General features: G+C 43.5%; 1 protein-coding gene across 5 annotated transcripts in view; it reads left to right on the top strand.

The window, feature by feature from the left end:
* Nucleotides 1-18,824, top strand: part of FOXN3 (forkhead box N3) — a 654,420-nt gene that overhangs the window by 11,491 nt on the left and 624,105 nt on the right. The gene's annotated exons all lie outside the window — the stretch shown is intronic.

Below are 18,824 nucleotides of genomic sequence, written 5' to 3'. Positions count from 1 at the left end.
TGCTGGGTAAGTGGCAGTACACGGGGGCTTATCTCACTTTCTGATGCCAGATAAGAGAGAACGTGAAATGAAACGGAGCACTCGAGGCGTGCAGCAGAAGACACGCTCGGCGTCAGCAGAGGATTTCCTGTTGGCGGGAGTTTTCGTCTGTGAACCCTCGGAGGCAGGAAGTGTGACTGGTGCGTGTTTTTCACAAGCTGGAGGAAGTGAAACGAATTAGTTGGTTTCATGCTTGTTCTGTGTTTTGTAACAGTGGGTACCCATTCTCTCCTGCAGCCCCTCTTGAACGCAGTCTTCTCCAATTAACGCCATCGTTTTGTATTAATAATGTCCGTTCTGCTGTCCCCAAATGGTTCCTGTGCCTCTTCTGCTGACCTTGGGGTCTTGGAGTCTAGGCGTGGGAGCGCGTGCATAGTTGCAGTGGAGCCAATGTCAGTGCTTAAATTGTAAACAAAAAATGAATGCTGGAGCCCAAAGCTCAGCTTAGAGACCCGCAGCCCGTGCTATTAAATGTCAGCGCGCAGAACACCAAGGCTGCTAGTCTTGAATCCACCTCACCCCTCTTTAATTTACTACCAGACACTCTCTGCCCCTTTATCTCACTCTTGCGGGTTCCTGATTTCTCCTTTTATTAGGCCTTTTCTCTTCCTCCCTCTTTCTGCTTTCATACATGCCTACAGACTCGATTCAGGCGGGAGACTCACGATATTTCAAGCCTAAAATGACTTTATTTGAGACTTTTCTCGCCCCTAAAATTGCCTGTGCTTCAATGTACTTCAGTGGGGAAAAGAAAGTAAAGTAACCACATTTATTTTTCAAAATCTCCCTTGATGTAGTGTCGAAATGTTGGCGCATATGCGCTTTGTTTGTTTTTCTCTCTCTTTCTCTCAGTAAATGTCTGAAGCAAAAAAAAGAATTTGTGCCAGTCCCCAAAAATGAGTCTGGCAACCATTAACTCAGACTGAGCTCTGAGACTTAGTGCTCTATGAAATAGGTCATGTAGAGGTGAGTGGTAACTTCATGTCCACCAAAACTTGGAAAGTTGGGGCTACCGCACCTGCCCATCTCTACCCACCTCATTTAGAGTCTGGGGGATACCAGACTTGCTATTGGGGGAGTTATCCTATGGGACAATTCTCAAGCTAAGTATTTGTTTTTGGAAATGGCTTTCCAAGGGCCTTCTGCTGGCTTTTTCCTGTCAAGGCTCACAGTGTATATAGCGTGGTAGTTCCAAGCAGGAAAAATACTCAGGTGCCACCCATGCACTAGGAGAAAGCTCCCTTTGCAACAGGGGCAATGCCTTTTTTTGTTTTCTAAAGAACTGCCCTTTGTGGGATTTGATTTTGGATTAAATAACTACTAATATTTGCAGTCTTGCCATGGCATGAATTACCTGCCATCAATGTATTTGTTTCATGCAGGTGGGAGCTGATTTGCTGTAAAAACCCACTGACCCTTCTGAAAACCGAAAAGACTAACCATAGCAGGCCCCCTACCACTGTCCCAGCCATTGATGGGCAGCATGGCAAAGCTTAAATGAGCCCTGCAGGCTTGCAAATGTATTATATTGGTGCCGATGATGAAGCTACCTCTGGCTCGCCATCCAGAAAACTCTTGAATCAAGCATCTGTGCTCTTCCATGCCACAGGGGATCAAAACTATAGCAAAGGGGTGTTGTGAACCTTTTGCTAGGCTGTATAGAAATTGCTATTGGGTTCACATGTCAATTTTTGCTAATTGGTATTTACTTGTGAACATAAATAACTAAATAATTAAAAAAAAACAAAAAACGCTGAACCTTGGCAGAAAAACTAAGTTGCATTTTGCATGCTGAACTTCTCAGAGAGGTAGGGGTGAATATAGTGGCAGAGCTACAAAAACCTAGGTCCCTGTGCTAGAACAACAATCCGCGATTACAGCAGAAAAAGCAAAAAAGGTAGAAATTATAATAAGAGACACGCTCTTCCCACAAAACCAAGATACACACACAAGTACTGTGGATGTGTATACATTTATACAGAGAAATAACTCAATAGAAAATTGTATTCCCAACAATTTTGTTGATGATTTGAGTCTGGTTTGAAAAGGTTTTACTGAAGCCTTTAGGGGAGGAGCTTGGATGAGAATGGTGACTGATTCTTGTGTACTTTAGATATGGGTGATGAGTAGCTGCAGTCAATATCAGGCATTAGGCCTGCATGTTCCAACCAAGAAAAGTAATTATGTTCACACTGTGCCCGAGGACTCAAGCTGCCCTCCACTGCTGATGCCCAATGAAGCTGAAACATGTCTGGGATAGCTTATGTTCATTAAAGAGGGCACATAGTCTAGCCTTTTTAGTGCTGTACTGTTTCTTTTAGGGTTGGACTAAGACTGATTTGCTTATGGCTAACCCCTGTAAGTAATAACACAGTGAGTAAAAATGATTGATGGGAATGATCTAGGGTATGTTTGTTCTGTGCGTTACAAAGGAAGTAAACGCATCCTTGATATCGGGCACACTCTTGGGTTTAGTCTATATAGACAGACTCCATGAAAGTTCTGGTAATCAATTTATTTTTTCAGAAATTCAATGTTTTCACAAATTTCAACACAGTTCAGAAATCACATATTCCCAAGTTGTTTGATAAGGACAAAAATCACTTTGAAGGATTTTACATAGGTGCTCCAATGCATTTCAGGCAGAAATGCCCTTTTTCTAGGAGCTCTGAAAAGATGCAAAAAAAACACACATTTACCATCTCAAACGGGACGCAAAGTAAAATAACATACAGTCTGGTTACATATTGCTAAGCAAAATGGGCGTGCTCTGTGTTGTACCTTATAAACCTGTGTAGGGTAAAAAATGGGGAGGTGTAGGGTGGGTGGAAGGCGGTGAATGGGAGTTCGTGGATCGAAAACACTTACATGTCCGGATCCGAAGAGTGTAGTTAATCCCTGGGGAAAAGGTATACAACGCGTTAAGGAAGCAGTGGAGATCAGACGTTAAACAGTGTTAACGTAGGTCTCAATCGGAGCTCCGACTTACTTTGAAAGAGGTGATATGTCAAAGTAAGTCGGAGCTCTGATTGAGACCTACGTTAACACTGTTTAACGTCTGATCTCCACTGCTTCCTTAACGCGTTGTATACCTTTTCCCCAGGGATTAACTACACTCTTCGGATCCGGACATGTAAGTGTTTTCGATCCACGAACTCCCATTCACCGCCATCCACCCACCCTACACCTCCCCATTTTTTACCCTACACTGGTTTATAAGGTACAACACAGAGCACGCCCATTTTGCTTAGCAATATGTAACCAGACTGTATGTTATTTTACTTTGCGTCCCGTTTGAGATGGTAAATATGTGTTTTTTTTGCATCTTTTCAGAGCTCCTAGAAAAAGGGCATTTCTGCCCGAAATGCATTGGAGCACCTATGTAAAATCTTTAAAAGTGATTTTTGTCCTAATCAAACAACTTGGGAATATGTGTTTTCTGAACTGTGTTGAAATTTATGAAAACATTGAATTTCTGAAAAAATAAATTGATTACCAGAACTTTCATGGAGTCTGAGACTAAACCCAAGAGTGTGCCCAATATCAAGGATGCGTTTACTTTCTTTGTAACGCACAGAACAAACATTTACTCACGACGTGCATGGACGGTCACGTCACTTGTTGGAGCACCCAAAACTGACCTTAAAACTTTACCTAGCGGAAACAAACCTATCGACTAAATCCACATAAAAATCAGCTGTGCGCCACGCCACGTATCAAACGATCTAGGGTATCCCATAGCAGCTTCCATTGGCTCAGAATAATGTAAGCATTCCATCCATCATTTTTGGGGCTTCTCAGTTGGTATCTGTAAGTGAGAAGGGTATGGCTGTACGTTGGTCCCATAGATCACTGCGCCTTAGGACTCAAACTGTACACGGCTGAAATATGTCAAACATGTCTGGAATTGATTGCGTTTCTACAGAGAGGAGGTGTAGCCTACCAGTTCAGGAAGGCTTGTCTATTTTGGTGTAGAACTAAAACTAATCTGTATATGATTAGTCTTTCTTTTTTGGCATGGTGAGCAGGAAAATGCTGAATTAGAGTACAGATGTACAGCAAGCACTCAACTTACCGCATGTGCCTCTTCTCTGTGGATCTGGGTATGCCAGGCCAAAGGTCCTTGTAGCTCCAATAACAACGTGTACTCCTGGTCAACTGTCAAGAAAATAGACCTTCTGCCTGCGGTGTGTTGGTTTTATTAGTTTAAAGGACCGAAGCTTTCTCATTGGTGTTAATGATATGCTTACTAGTTCTTCTTTATTGATATAAGGAAGCCCTAATCTTTGTTTATTTAATCCCCCGGATTCCCTCCATGTGATTATATAATTTTGTAGCTCTAAGTCATAGAACTCAGGTGGCAGCTCACTGATGAGAACTATCAAGGCTAGAACAGGTCATATCAAGCCTAGAACTTCCCTCAGCTTGCTTGTGCTATCAATGGTGGGGCTACAGCCTCGTAGTTTGAGCGGCTCTGTTCATTTGGGGGGCAGACCAAGGCTGATTTGTCTTGGTTCCTGGCTATGGTATCATAGAAAGCAAAAAAGAAATGGACTGGAAACGGATCCAGAGAGATTACTAATGGCAGAGAGTAATTCAAGAATTCCATTAATCACATTTTATGTATTTATTTATTTTAGATATTTATAGAGCACGCAGCTACCCCAACGGGGTGTCCCGGCGCTAATTAGACAGACAGCACTTGGCGCAGGTCAAGGGCAGACCTAATCCTGGCTGCAAAATAACCTGGTCTTGAGGGACGTTTACGAAACTCAAGTTCCGACTGGATCAGGAGGAGATGGAGTGGAAGTTTGTTTCATCGTTGGGTGGCACCCACCTCGAAAGTTTTGCCTCCTGATCTAGTTTTTTTTATATCTGGGGTGACAAGCAGATGTTTGGTATTAGAACGTAGAGCTCTAAGATGATTGTATGGGCGGAGTCTCTTTCTAAGGTAGGCTGGTCCTAGACCTTTGGCTGCCCAGAAGGCCAGTGTCAGTGCTTTTAACTCAATTCTTTTGGTTATGGGGAGCCAGTGCAGCTTCCGCAGAAAGGGGGATATATGTTCTCTGAGCGAGTTGCAGCAGACCAGGCGGGCTCAGCATTTTGGACCGTCTGGAGTCTGTGGCGCAGGCCCTCTGACAGACCCAGGTAAAGTCCATTTGCATAGTCTAAATGTGATGTAATAAGTGCATGCTATGTAGTGTCCCTTTACAAACAGCACTTCATCCTCTGTCTTTATCAATGTTGAAAAACGTCAGATTGATGATTGTTCTAATAGTCTAAGGCCCCATCACTGTTCATCCTGCAATGGCAGTTACCACTCGAATCATGTTTGTGAGAGAGACGGGAACATTGTATATATCTATTTTCACTCTAGACATTTGAAATGTGCAAGGGAGAAATGGGCTGAAAATAGAGCAAAACCAAGCAGGAATCTGTGCGGAAATATCGAATACCATGTTTTTTCCTCAATCTCATTGTTGCCTGATATTCTGCTACCTGGAAGTACGGATACCCATGGTAACTGTACTTCAGGTGCATGAATACCTTTGTAGTGTTACTGTATCTGTCATAGTAGAGTCCGAAGTAGGGTAATCCATTACTGACTGACTGCATGGTAAAATCTAAATGTACATGTAGAGGGAGCACCAACCTCCTTCAGCCCGCGCTGTCAACTTCTCACTACCACCACTTCGTAGGCCATCCTTCTCTCCTCTCCCAATTATGGAGGAACTTCCCAGCCTCCACAAGACTAATTACTGTCCCTCACAGTGTTTGCCCATTTCCCTCCATTGAGGACTGCTCCATCCACAAGTGTTAATGGCCTGCTGTATGCATTTGGACTCATAATACACAAACGTACCTGTAAAGCAACCCTGTACTCTTCAAGAGTAGGGCGTAAGGCAGGCGCGCAACACCCATTGGGCTCACGGGGCTTCAGCCCCCCCCGTCGTGTGTGTCAGCCCGGGCTGACACAGCTTCGCGGGCTGGGGCTGGCGAGCATCTAATTGCCGCCGCACCCGAGTAGTTAACAGGTCTTTAGAAGACCATTTACTTGTAAATTAGGCTTTTGAGAAGAAAAAAAACGACGCAGACCTGCTTACATATTGCAGCTCTCTTACAATTAGGAAATGACGTGGGTTAGAAAAGTGCACTTTTACATTTGGTGAGCTAAACGCACAGTGAAGATTTCCTCCTTAATTAAGCAGCACATCTTGGTAAACATTTGATGGCGCTTTGGTTTCACTATAGTAGAAGGGCTGGCATCGTTTCCTTCGGTAACTGTTTTGTCTTTGGGGCATTTTAATTGAAAGACACGGGGGATAGGACCATAGATATAAGGTGTAAATAAATGACAGTATAATCTGTGCTGTGCCTGCCAAAACATCACATGAGCGCAGGTATGTATAAGTTGAAATCTTGGTGGCTGTACTGGATGAGGCAAAGCCTTTGCATTCATATTATAAGTGAAGTGTTTGAAGTGTTAACCGTGGCATAATATTGGGAGTAAGAATAGCTCTTGTTTGCAGTCAGAGTGCTGCCACATGGGAATTATGGAATGCATTTTCTGTATTTATTTTTCAATTTACTGCAGCATGAACCAGGCCCTGTTAGGCATCAGAGCTCTACTACCATTTACACAAGATGACATCATTGTGCCTTGGGGCCCTGTTTCTTGCCGTTGTTGTGCCCAGGCAGTTAAATGTTCGAAAATAAAACTGTAACATTAAGGCCACTATTAGGTGTCTGGATACAGAACGTCACAGGCAGGAGTGGGTGAATTACCACCAGCGTCACCAGAAGTGACACAGCATATCCGAGGAGTGTCTGTAGCAGTAAGACATTATTCACTGAGATGATAGGGGTCCATTTCCTGTACCTCAGTCGTGCACATCCAGTTCACGAGGAGTGGACACGGTAGCACTGGATAGTAACATTTCTGAGTCTTCCACGCAGTGCTCAAACATTTTGCGCTCTGACAACACGGATGGAATTCTCCTCTGTAGCACACACTGCATATAAAGTCACATCTCGGCCATTCTTATTTGTATAATAAAAATACTTAAGAAAACATTGGCTGAGAGAAGCGACGTATTGATCTGTTAAAGGTTTTCTAGTGCGCCCTGATGAGTTCGGCCTGGCTCGCTGACTGGTCGCTGTGATGTATTCACAAGGCCCCGTGGCAGCAGAAGGAGCCCCGTATGCCACCTGAACATAATATAAGGACATTGGCATTGAAAGAGATCTCTCCCTGTAGGAGAAATTGACAAGTTAGCAGGGCTCATACTTTGCCCTGCTTCTTCTCCCTATTGCTACAACTATCTACAGCACTCCAATGCCTTACTGAATAAATGCACAAAACAGAAGAGCTTTAAAATGAACTAAACAAGGATTTCATGATATGATGTTCTCCTTTCTCATAAGGGGTCAGGTCAATCCATATTGTGATTGAATGTGGTATCTCTCGCTGCTTGAATCCTGCCTACCTTTCAGGCCACTTCTCACACATGCACTTCTACAAAGGGGACTCTTTGTGAGGGTCTTATGTGGGTCCGTAACACCAAAATATGTGTTTTTAGTGCCTTCTTAAAGCAAGTCAAGTTGGACGGATATCTCAGCAATTCTCGGAGAGAGTCCAGATCTTACTGACCAAGTTGATTGGCACTGTCACTCTCCTCAGAGCATCGCAACACTTCTTACTGAAGTAGCTGTGAGCGCTTTATATATGGTCTCAATCAATCAATCAGATAGATGGGCCTGGGGCAGAAAAAGCTCTGAAGCCTTAATTTTAAAGTTGACTTGTGGGACTTTCAAAAACAATTTATCTTGAGTTCTTAGGTTTTTTTATGTTACAGTAGAGTGAGATTCTGCTGGATAGATAGAGGAGGACCAAGTACATATATTCATCCTACAGCAGTGTATATATGTATACATCCAGCAGTCAAGTTTGAATAGGATTCCATCTTATAACTGGTAACCAGTGAAGGGATTTAGAGCTGCTACTGTACCATGATCGCTTCTACCCAACGCTGAGACAGGTGAGACATTCTGGGCCATCTGCAATCGATTGAGCCGTGAAGCTGGAGGGCCATTGTAGATGCAGTTATATTAATGCAGTCTCAAGTTAATAACAGCCCCACAACTTCAAGGCAGAAGAGAGTGAGTGCGTGACGTGTCTCACCTTTGCTTGTTGGTGGCAGCAACTCTTAATTACAAGCCCTTGCTTGCCTAGAGGCATGATCTGCGTCACATTTTGGCCTTAGATACTGTCTCTGTCTTTTGCACTCTGACTGTTTGGAGAAGTTGCGAGGAGGGTGGCTCTCTCCTTGGTTCCAATTAGGATTATAAATGTCTGGAGATAGATGGAGTTCACAAAGAATTCACAGCTTTAATGTTCCTTAGTACTAATATACTACATATTTAGGTGATTTTATTACATGGAATGCAGTAGTATACAAACCCATATTTCACAGGGATTGCCATTGAATATATATGTCATCATCAAAATGATATCCCCCAAACCACTGCGGAGCTTTACATTGTGAAGAATATTGAGAGTATGTGGCTTGGAGGACCACATTATGCAGCAAGGTAATCTAATTTGTGCCTAAAAAATTCCAATTTAGGTGGCACATTATATATATATTTTTTAATTTTTAGAGTTTTATATAGTACAAACTAGACCCGAGACATCGAGTCGCAGAGTGCTTTACATGAGCACCAGTTTTGTTACAGATGTACACATTCATTTTTGTTAGGCACTGGGAGATTAAGTGATTTGCCCGAATCACAGGATGTTGAGCATCGTTGCTGAGACTTGAACCCGGTTCCCCAGGTCCAAGGTCCACTACTCTAGCCTTAAGGCTACATCAACATTAGCTAGAAGCAACATTCTTTGTTAATTCTAAAGAATAGGTAGTAAAATGATGACAACTGTGGTAAATCTATAATTATGTGGTAAACCCTGCAGCCATTGTATCACATAAATCCGAAGTCCCTCACCATTGCCCACTGTTATATCAACAATTTATTCATGCAAGTATATAAAACCTAAACATTTTAAACAGGGTTTTCAAGCTAACTACCCAACACAAAGATGTAATATGAAACTACATAACACTAATGTGTAATATGTAGCCATCTCTGGGCTCTCTCCAGGCGTGCAACGCCCATTGGTCTCAAAGGGCTTCAGCCCCTCCCCCCTGTCGTGTGTGTCAGCCCAGCCGAGACAGCGTCCCGGGCACAAACACAGCCACACCCGAGTACTTCACAGGTCTTTAAAAGACCATTTGCTTGTTAATGAGGCTTTGTTGTTTTTTCACCCCTTTTTAGAGAGCCCCTGCATCTCCACTCTGCATACGGCTGGAAGAATTAGACCCACCTGAAATTTTTTCTTAGCCCCCCCCGAAATTTGTCTCTAGTTGCGCCTCTGGCGTAAGGATAAAGATGGGCGAAAGGATACACAAGTTAGAAAACAAACCCTGCTCGGTTCAACAGAAGGGTGGAAGCAGAACCGGTTTTGCTAAGATAGTACCCTGGGCAGTGGGTGGAGAGAAATCGTGCGCCTTTGCTGAGGGTAGTGAATTAAAAGAGGCAGCGGGGTTCCTTTTGTGTTCACTGGTCAGTACCTGATGAGCAGGGACGGCCCCCCAAACACAAACATCCCAGTTCCTCACCCAGCTCACCTAAATCACTGATAGCTTAGCTGCCTCACGCAGGTGGGGGTCTATTTGATGTGTGCCAGCAGGGGTCAGAGTGTGAAGGGGGCTAAGGGGGTGTTAAAAACATCACCTGCCCCACCATAATGAAGGACTAAAACCACTTTAAACCGGCAAATCAGACAGAAACGAACAAGCAAGAACAAGGCTGCAGCAAGATGTGACGGGCACTGCTGTTGGCATAACCTTAATGCTCATATCTCCATGCCCCCTCAGAAAATTGGCGCCCTGGGCCTACTCGCCCATGCTAAAGGCCAGCCCTGGGTGGAAGGATACTCTAATTATAGGGGAAACCGGTGCAGGGGTGGTGGGGCTGATGACTAAAATCGTACCTTCTTCGTGAGGCTAACATGAGTGGGAGAGAGAGACGCAGGTACCTGCAGGCCAGGTGTTCCTTGAAGAGGTGCGCATCCTGAGACGCTTGCGCAGACGCCGGGACTTGTTGCGCGGATCATGCGCGTGCGCTGCCGTCTCGGTCCCTCGAAGAGATTAGCCGCATGCCTGTATTCAATAACCTCTGCGGGCGGCACATGCCAGGTTTCATTCTCGCGCGCTGATTATTCATTAAAGACGCGGCTCCCTCCTCGGTGTGATCCGTGTAATTGGCCGCTTTCCAGGGCCTTATCTTTAATCCACCCAGTAAAGTGCTGGATTTGTTTAATACCCGCTATGTTAATAATTCTTAATTGAGAACCGGTATCGAGTGCTCGGGATGCGAGGGTCCTGCGCCGTCACGGCTCCCGTGACCAGGCGCGCGGCCCTGCCCTGCCGTGGCGTTCGATCTGCTGATGCCTGCTGGCACTCGGCCGCTCCCTGCCTGCTGTGTCTATTCTGTCATTGATAAAAGCACAGGGAAGTCGTGTCTGAGTAGCCCCTCTGGCTGCAGACGATATTTTCACAGAATCAGTTGGGATATCAACAATTCTTCTTTTAAGGGTAGTGAACAGCGAAAAAGAAAGCGGATTTTCGACCCTTTGCTTCGGTACCTACTCTTGCCAAAACAGGAGCGTTTAAGAATTGGCTAACCCTAGAATTAAGTGCTAGGTAAAAGCTTTACATTTACATTGTAGTAACTGACGTCATAAATGGTTGGTGACTTGATCGACTGAGAGTAAAACACAGGATTTAGAATTAAAGGTTGAATGTGAGCGATCCTTTTTTCAGTTATTCAACTGTACATTTTTAAAACAGAGCCCAGCTGCACTACGTAAGTTTGAATAAACCTCCTTGTAATACATTAGCTTGTCAGCTTAACTGAACGTTTTGGCATGTTACCCTTGATAAATCACGTTTGAACTGTTGCACCTGTATTATTTTGTCCTCGTTACTGTTTGTGTCACCCATATTCACTGCATAGGCATATAGAAATCCTCTTTTCCATTGAAAAGTATGTGTTTGCCTAAAAACAGGTCTGTATTGTGTGTCGCTGTAGGGTTACAGTGCCCTGCACACAATCCATGGATGCCACAATTAATGTCTCTCATCGTTGCCTTGCTGATTGGCAGGAACAGCCTGCAGTATGCATTCAGGACCAGTAGAAAAACGGATTATGAAATGCACCGCTCCAACAGTCTGTTCTACACAATATATCGGTGATAAAGTCTGTATTCAAGGTTCAAAGGTTCAAAATAAGCTTTATTCGATATTTTAGACAAATATCATATAAGCATACCTTATTATACATAGTTAAAAACATTTATATAACAAATCATTGAGAATATTTCAGTTTAAAAAGACATACATAATTCAGGGAAAGTTAAAAAATCTACGTTAAAAAGAAAGATAAAAAACAAAGAGGAGTAAGTACTATCTCCAATTTCAATCTAAAGTTTTCCTAAATTTTATCACTAATTTTAAGAACTGTTCCATTTTGGTTGTCACCTCCTTATCTTCAAGTTCCTGTAGACGTTCAAAAGCGGTTTTACATGTCCTGATATTCCATCTCTTCAGTAAGGGTAGTAATAGTGCTTTTCTCAAAACCCCGTAATAGTTGCAGAAAAGGATAGTGTGAATGTTCGATTGTTGTGAAGTAGTATCACAGGGACAGGGAGAGGTGATCCGTGACCAATCATTGCATTTTGGGAATGTTACATAACGATAAAAAGAGCCCAATCTGAATCTGGTGAGTAACATCCTTGAGTAGCACGGAAGATCTGATGAAAGGTATGGTTGGAGCCCCTTGTGAGGTGTCACCCTTTGATAAGCCAGGATGGTATCAGAAAGTTTTTGTTTGTTCCATCTGACTGTTTCCAGATGGACCATTAAAGTCTTTCTCAGGTGTTTACGCGAGATATTTTCCAGTGAACTTGGATCTGTAAACCACTCTTGATGCCCAATTTCAAAAAAGAAATTTCTCACATAGGTCAACCAAATAGATTGATTGGAATGTTTGGCCCCTTCCAAATTAAAAATATCCTGTAGCACCTCTCTATTAAAAGCAGTCTCAGGGGTAGTCCAAATTTTGTGCCAGAGAAGGGGGGGTTCAGATTTTATAGTATCTGTTATATACGGGATATCCAGCTCAATGTGCATTTTGTATACAGAGGTTGCCTTTGAGGCAGCAAGAAGATACCTTAAGAATTGGTTTTCCAGAGTTTGTATCGGCGAGATGTTTTTGTCTACGCCCCAGAGGCCAGCCCCGTAGATAGCAGTAGATACGCATTTTGCTTTATATATGGTTAGTAGTTGTTTAACCGGTCTGCCCCCTATCTTTCCCAAAAAATCCTGGAGACCTCCAATAGCTCTCAGAAAAGCAAGTTTCCTCTTCTCTATTGCCGCTTTCCAGGATAGCTTTCTATGTAGGCAGATTCCCAAATAAGTAAAAGCCTCCACTGTCTCCAATCTTTGGTCCTCAATAAAGATGGGGCATGGGTTTTTTTTTTGGCTTTTGTTACATAGCATGGTGTACGTTTTTCCTATGTTCACTTTAAGGCCCCTGTCGTTCATAAAAGTCGTGAAAGCTGAAACTGCTTTTTGAAGGCCCATTCTGGTCTGGGATAAAATTGCCGCGTCATCTGCATACAGCAGAATTGGAATCGGTTGACCTCCTATTTTGGGAAAGTCACACTCGATGTTTTTGAGATGCTCGCCGATCGCATTTATATAAAGGGAGAAAAGCAGGGGAGCCAGTATGCACCCCTGTCTAACCCCTCTATTGATGTTAAAACGTGGCGAGCACTCTCCCCTCAGTCCAAATCTCACTCTGGCTCCTGCTTCACGATACAATGCCTTAATGAAAAGAAGGATTGATGGATCTATCCCGAAGTGCTTTAAGATGTCCCATAGTTGGTCATGCAGGACGCAGTCGAATGCTGAAGTGAGATCTATATATGTTATGTACAGACTGCGCCTTTTGGTGTCGATGTATTTTGACTTGATTAGATGTAAATTGAGGACCTGTTCAATTGTACCTCTGCCTGACCGGAAACCATATTGTAGTTTAGAGAGTATATTTTTCTCCTCTATCCAGGTGGATAATCTTTTCAGGATTATGCGTCCAACAATTTTCATTAAGGTGTCGAGGAGGGATATGGGCCTGTAGCACGATGGCAAGTGCCTGTCTCCTTTTTTAAAGATTGGTATTACTATAGCCTCTCCCCAGGTTGGCAGGAGATTTGTGGTGTTTATAGAGTTTAGGACAGAGGTCAATAGGGGAGCCCAGAATTCCATCTCTGCCTTATACACATCCGCAGGGATTGCGTCGGGTCCAGGGGCCTTCCCAGGAGGACTTTCTTTGATGGCTGATTCCACCTCCTCAAGTGAAAAAAGAATTTGGCAGGGACTCTCCCGAGATGAATTTATGATTAGTGGATCTGGGTTCAGGTTATTTAAACATGCGGGTTTAGTGTAGAGCTTCTGGAAATGCGCCGCCCACATCTCTCCATTTATTGCCATATCCAGGTTTCTAGTGGGCATTTTTACCCATGGCAAGGGGGAATTGATAAGTCTCCAAAAAGCTGACATGTTCCCCGTCTCCGATGTTTCCACCAATTTCTGCCATGCTTCCTGTTTCAGTTCCTTTTTTCTCTCCTTTATGGCTAGGCGATATTGTGTTCTGGCCTGACGTATTTCTAATTGAGGTTTCGGTAGGACACGCAGCAAGTTCTTTAGGGAATTCAATGCCTTCGTGCATTTTTGATCAAACCACCCATTTTGAAGAATGGTACCTGTTTTGAACTGTCTCGTCAAGAGTTCTTTCAAGGTGCCCTGAATTTTAATGAAAGCATTACAGATATCATCGGGGCTGTCCTTATTAGAAAGACAAATATAAAAAGTCTGTATTCAAAAAACGAATGTTCCAAATAAGAAAACGCTGAGTCCGTAATTGCGAGAAAAAGTGTTCTGGATTGCTTTAATGTTCCAATTGAAAGACCAGCCAACACGTTTCGTTCCGTCAAGCGGAACTTCTTCAGGGCTGTAAATCATGGAATGAAACATACAAAAACCACGTGTAAATACCCTCAAAGCAAATACAGTGCTACAAACATAAAAGACAAACATTATTAGCTTCACCAAGTCAAGCTAACATTTAAAACCATACTACTTTTACTTAAAAATGCAGCAATTACATCTTATCGCAAAAGGGTGTTCTGTCCCCTGTGTTCAGTTCCTAGGCTGCATAGATAGTTTAAAAAAGGGGGCACATCCTAAGTTCCACCCCTCGGCAGAGCCTCGGGTTTTAGGCTAATATTGTCAAGCAGGCAAATCATTTGGTTAGACACATGGTATTTTACCTCATATTCAATTTGTATGTCACGGTACTACCAGGATTGCAATCAACAGAAACAGTTGTTAATATTACTTAACCTTTACGTCTGAACATCCGACTGTAACACATTTTTTCATGTCTATCACGTTTCAAACTATTTGAATTAGTTCATTCTTTGTCCCACATTGGAGACTTCAAATTAAAGACTCGATAATACCAGCACTTTTTCAAAGGGTGATCTGAAAGGTTGTATTTACCAAAGGTAGATGCTACATATACTTCTGTGTATCCCCAATTCATATTAGGTTTTTCCAGGGTGGGCCCATCCAAAACCCTCATCAAAACATATCGATCCTGAATATGCATGCGGCGCCAATGCAATATTTTTACAATTATCTCAAAATCGGTGAAATAGTGGTCATATATAGATTGATCATTTAGGCATGATACATATATTAGGGTATATCTGAAGTCTCCTACCGTAGTGGTAGTGGACAAATGTAGATGTTTGTAGATATTTCCTGAGCTGGGATCACGTGTTGCAATAAATATCTTAAACCTGTCTCTGGAATTCGATGTCTATAGTGAATCTCTAGGTGAGAGTAGCGATTATATTGGTCACCTAGGAAGGATATAATAAGAAACAAACATATTTGCCCCTGTGAACCATGATTCACAAACATTTACCAAAGCGCATTTCATGGGTCTAACTACACCGAACTCATTTAATCAATAAGTACCTTATCGCTTCAAGAGAAAATGCTCATTTTGGAGAATCTCCTATTTCTTCATCCATGGTGACGATTTGTTTGGTTTGATTTAATGTAGGGTATTGACCTGAGATAATATCCAGACCATGGTTGGGTTAGTACCCTAACATATGAGGGCTACATAATTCATGCTTTCTTTACAAGAAAATCTAAGTTTTATATAAATCTAGAATATTAAAATAACATACCTTACAGTATACGGTATATGCGTTATTCACTGTCGCTTTATAAATCTCTCTGGATCCCTAGTCAGCTCCAAAACCACAGTAACATTAAGGTAGTTACCTGGAAACCAATATAAATATGACTATTCAAATATTACATACGGAGACAAACTAAATCAACATAATGCGAGCATCAGGCGTTATCAAGAAGTCAAGCTATACCCCGATTTCAAGCTACCCGCATTATCCATTTAGAATAAAGCGAGTGAAGACAGCATTATCCTACTGCATTGTGACGTTATGCCCTTCTTTCGTATATCCGGGGGCACATTGCATATGCATTCAGGACCGTTTTTTAGGTTGAGCCTGGGCAGCGCATGCGCTGCGAGGCATACTGTACTCGGGTATGGACTTGAAGCTCCGTCCACTCTCTGCCCATCTTTTCAATTGGCTCCTGTTGCTGTCCTTTCTAAATGGTTGCTTATGATTCCTTAAAAGGCTTGTTAGTCCCTCCTTACTAACACCTCGTCTGCATTTGTAACCACCCATGACGACTGGACTTTTTACTTGTGGGCTTACACAGTATGTTTATTTAGTCCACGAGAACTATTTTGTTGAATTATTTTGTCCTACTGCAGACACAACCTTCCTGCAATGACTGTTAAGATGTGCCCGAGGCAGCCGCTTAATTCGTTTTTCACACACGGCTACCGAAATGAACACAAACTCACTAATGACCCCCGCAGCTTGTAAACCCTCATCTCCGTCCCACCACCGGGTGCCGCGCTTTAGGTTACAGCACAGCGCACACTTTAAGATTAACAACGTGGGTGCCCGCTTTCAAATTATCATGGGGACCAGCTTTCTTTGCCACCAATAAAAATGAAAATGTAGCACACGCACAATCGCATTTCTACTGCCCAGCGCTACAGCAGGAACACAAGTTAAATGCTTTGCAACCCCCGGTTGTGTTGCAAACTGTTGTTGTCACAGAGATCCATTACGTGCAGTTTATAAGTTACAGGCCTAATATATAGCTCTGCCATCAAAGAGCTGTTTGCAAACTGCATGGTATAGGTTAGAAAGTTATGTTTTTTGCCCCAGTCTTTTGTTTTCCTAATGTTGCTAAAAAGGTTACATTTGGGTTGAAATACATTCTTAGTAATAAAGCCAACCCCAACCACTGTGGCAGTTCTTAAATCCTTAGTTTGTGCTTTTCCAGACCAAATACTTTTAAAATATACTGCCTACTAGTATGGATGATGTGTGATTCATACTATGTTTTATGTAACATTTACTTTACACTGATTTGCACACATATGAGTCTCTCTGTATAATGTGTGTGTGTGTGTGTGTGTGATGTAAAGGGCTCTGATACCCTACTATGGTATAAGGAGTGCTAAAGTAGTATTGAGAGAATCCATAGAGAAGGAGGTCATTAAGGGTGGGGGAGGCAAAAAAGATATTGTTGCACTGGGCTCCACCAGTCCTAGAGCCGGCCTGCATGCATTTGTGAAGCCTGGGATGGCTGACACTTTCTGCAGGAGTCAAACGTACTGTTTGCGTGTAGGGGAGTAACTGTGGTGGTCTGGTGTCCAGATATTGTTTGAGGAATCCAGTCAGTCAGTGGGAAAGAGTGTGTTAGGAAAAGTAGAGAAGACATTGTGTAGGGAGTTCTTTGTGGTATGGGCTTTGACTCTGCCTCACCTAGAGAGTCATGTATCTACCTGGGGCCCCCATGCTGGAATAGTTCATATTTTGAAGTAGGTCTGACCCTTGGGGACCCAATGGCTGAATAGTTGGGGCGACTGACATGTATCGAGGGTGTGTGTGTAGGGGGGTGTAATAGCCGACTTTTTCGACCCTCTTTAGAGGGAGGATGATGGAAGATGACTCCAGCCTATTACCCTTGCAGTATAGGGATTAGGACTATAAGTAGGACCTATCCATGAGGCACAGTAGTGCATTTTCGTACCCTTTTCTTTAGATCAGGGCTTATAAACTTAAGCTAGGGGATAGACATATAAGTATTAGTGATGATCCATCCTTTTGTAAGAGTGTTAGTATATCTTCTATGGAGTTATGCATATTTTGGGCCTTGTAGGCCTTAAACGGGACAGACTCCATCTTGCCCTTTGCCTGGTAGCTTGAGAGGCTTTCTAGGTCAAGTGTAATGTTTTAGTTTTAAGGTGTTGTTCGCTTGGAGAGAACCGGTTCAGGCTGGCCCTTATCGAAAGACTGTATTTTTCTCCACTCCGAAGACACAACTCCAGGCCGGCCGGCTGGGAACGTGTCCTTGGTACGGGGAGGTACAAGAATTTGGTGGGCGGCAGGTTACTGGCCGTAACTTTCCATGAAGGGACAGCTTCCATATTAGCGAAAGTGTTAGGCAATGAGTCAGTCAGTCTGTAGGCGGCAGCTAGCCGTTAGCATCTATGCCATTAATTATTTTCAAGGCAGACAATCGCCATTTTGAAGTCCGAGAAAGATTCCGAAACCGAGACTCTCTGAGAAAGACTGAAGGAGAAATAGTGCGGAGCGCACAGAGACAGAGAGAGAGAGAGACGGTAGCTAATAGCGAGCAAGGTTCCAGTGACTTGGAGGGAAGCAGAGGAGATTGAGCATAGCGGTGCAGACGTGTACCCGTGAATGCTGAGGTGCGAGTCCAAGACGAGCCAAGACACAGAGACGAGACGGGAACCTAGATGACTGCCGAGCCCCGACTTCATATTAACCAGGTGATCTCTGCCCTTTCCTTGATAAGCGCGCGTTCTAACCTTTACTTTTCTTTGCAGCATATATATATTGTGTAGTATTGTGTTTATTTTTATTGGCCGTGTGTAAGTGAGAGCACCCAAGATAGAGGGGTGTGTAGGTCTGCCGGATTGCAGACCGGGTATAAATGAGGACACTGGGACTGCAGGCCCATGTGTGTAGGCGCGCCGGATTGCGTGTCGAGTGAACACTGATGGTGATCAGTGCGTAATGGTATTGTATTGTATTGTAGCATACTTGTATAGCGCAACCTGTCACCACCAAGGGCATCCTGGCGCTTTTGACCCATGATCCAGCGAAAACAGTAGCTCAACCTATCCTGGGAAAGAGGTGAGTTTTCAAAGCCTTTCTAAAGGCTAGAAGATCTTCAAAGGATATTGGCAGAGAGTTCCAGAGTTTGGCCGCCGCTACTCTGAACGAGCGGCCACCCATCCTCACTCTCTGGAAGCGCGGAACTACCAGTAGCCTGGACGACGAGAAGCGTAAAGCTCGAGATGGACAATACCAGGCAAACATTCGCCGCAAAGGAATTGGGCCCAGGCCATGAATAGCCCTGAACACAATACACGCTGCTTTGTAGCGCACCCGCAGATGGACCGGCAGCCAATGAAGTTCTCGCAGCGCTGCCGTAGAAGAGCTATGGTAGGGG

The sequence above is a fragment of the Lissotriton vulgaris genome, chromosome 9 (genome assembly GCF_964263255.1).
Source record: "Lissotriton vulgaris chromosome 9, aLisVul1.2, whole genome shotgun sequence".
In the NCBI taxonomy this organism is placed as follows: domain Eukaryota; kingdom Metazoa; phylum Chordata; class Amphibia; order Caudata; family Salamandridae; genus Lissotriton; species Lissotriton vulgaris.
Note: the sequence above shows the minus strand (reverse complement) of the source record. Positions and strands in the feature narration are given on the sequence as shown.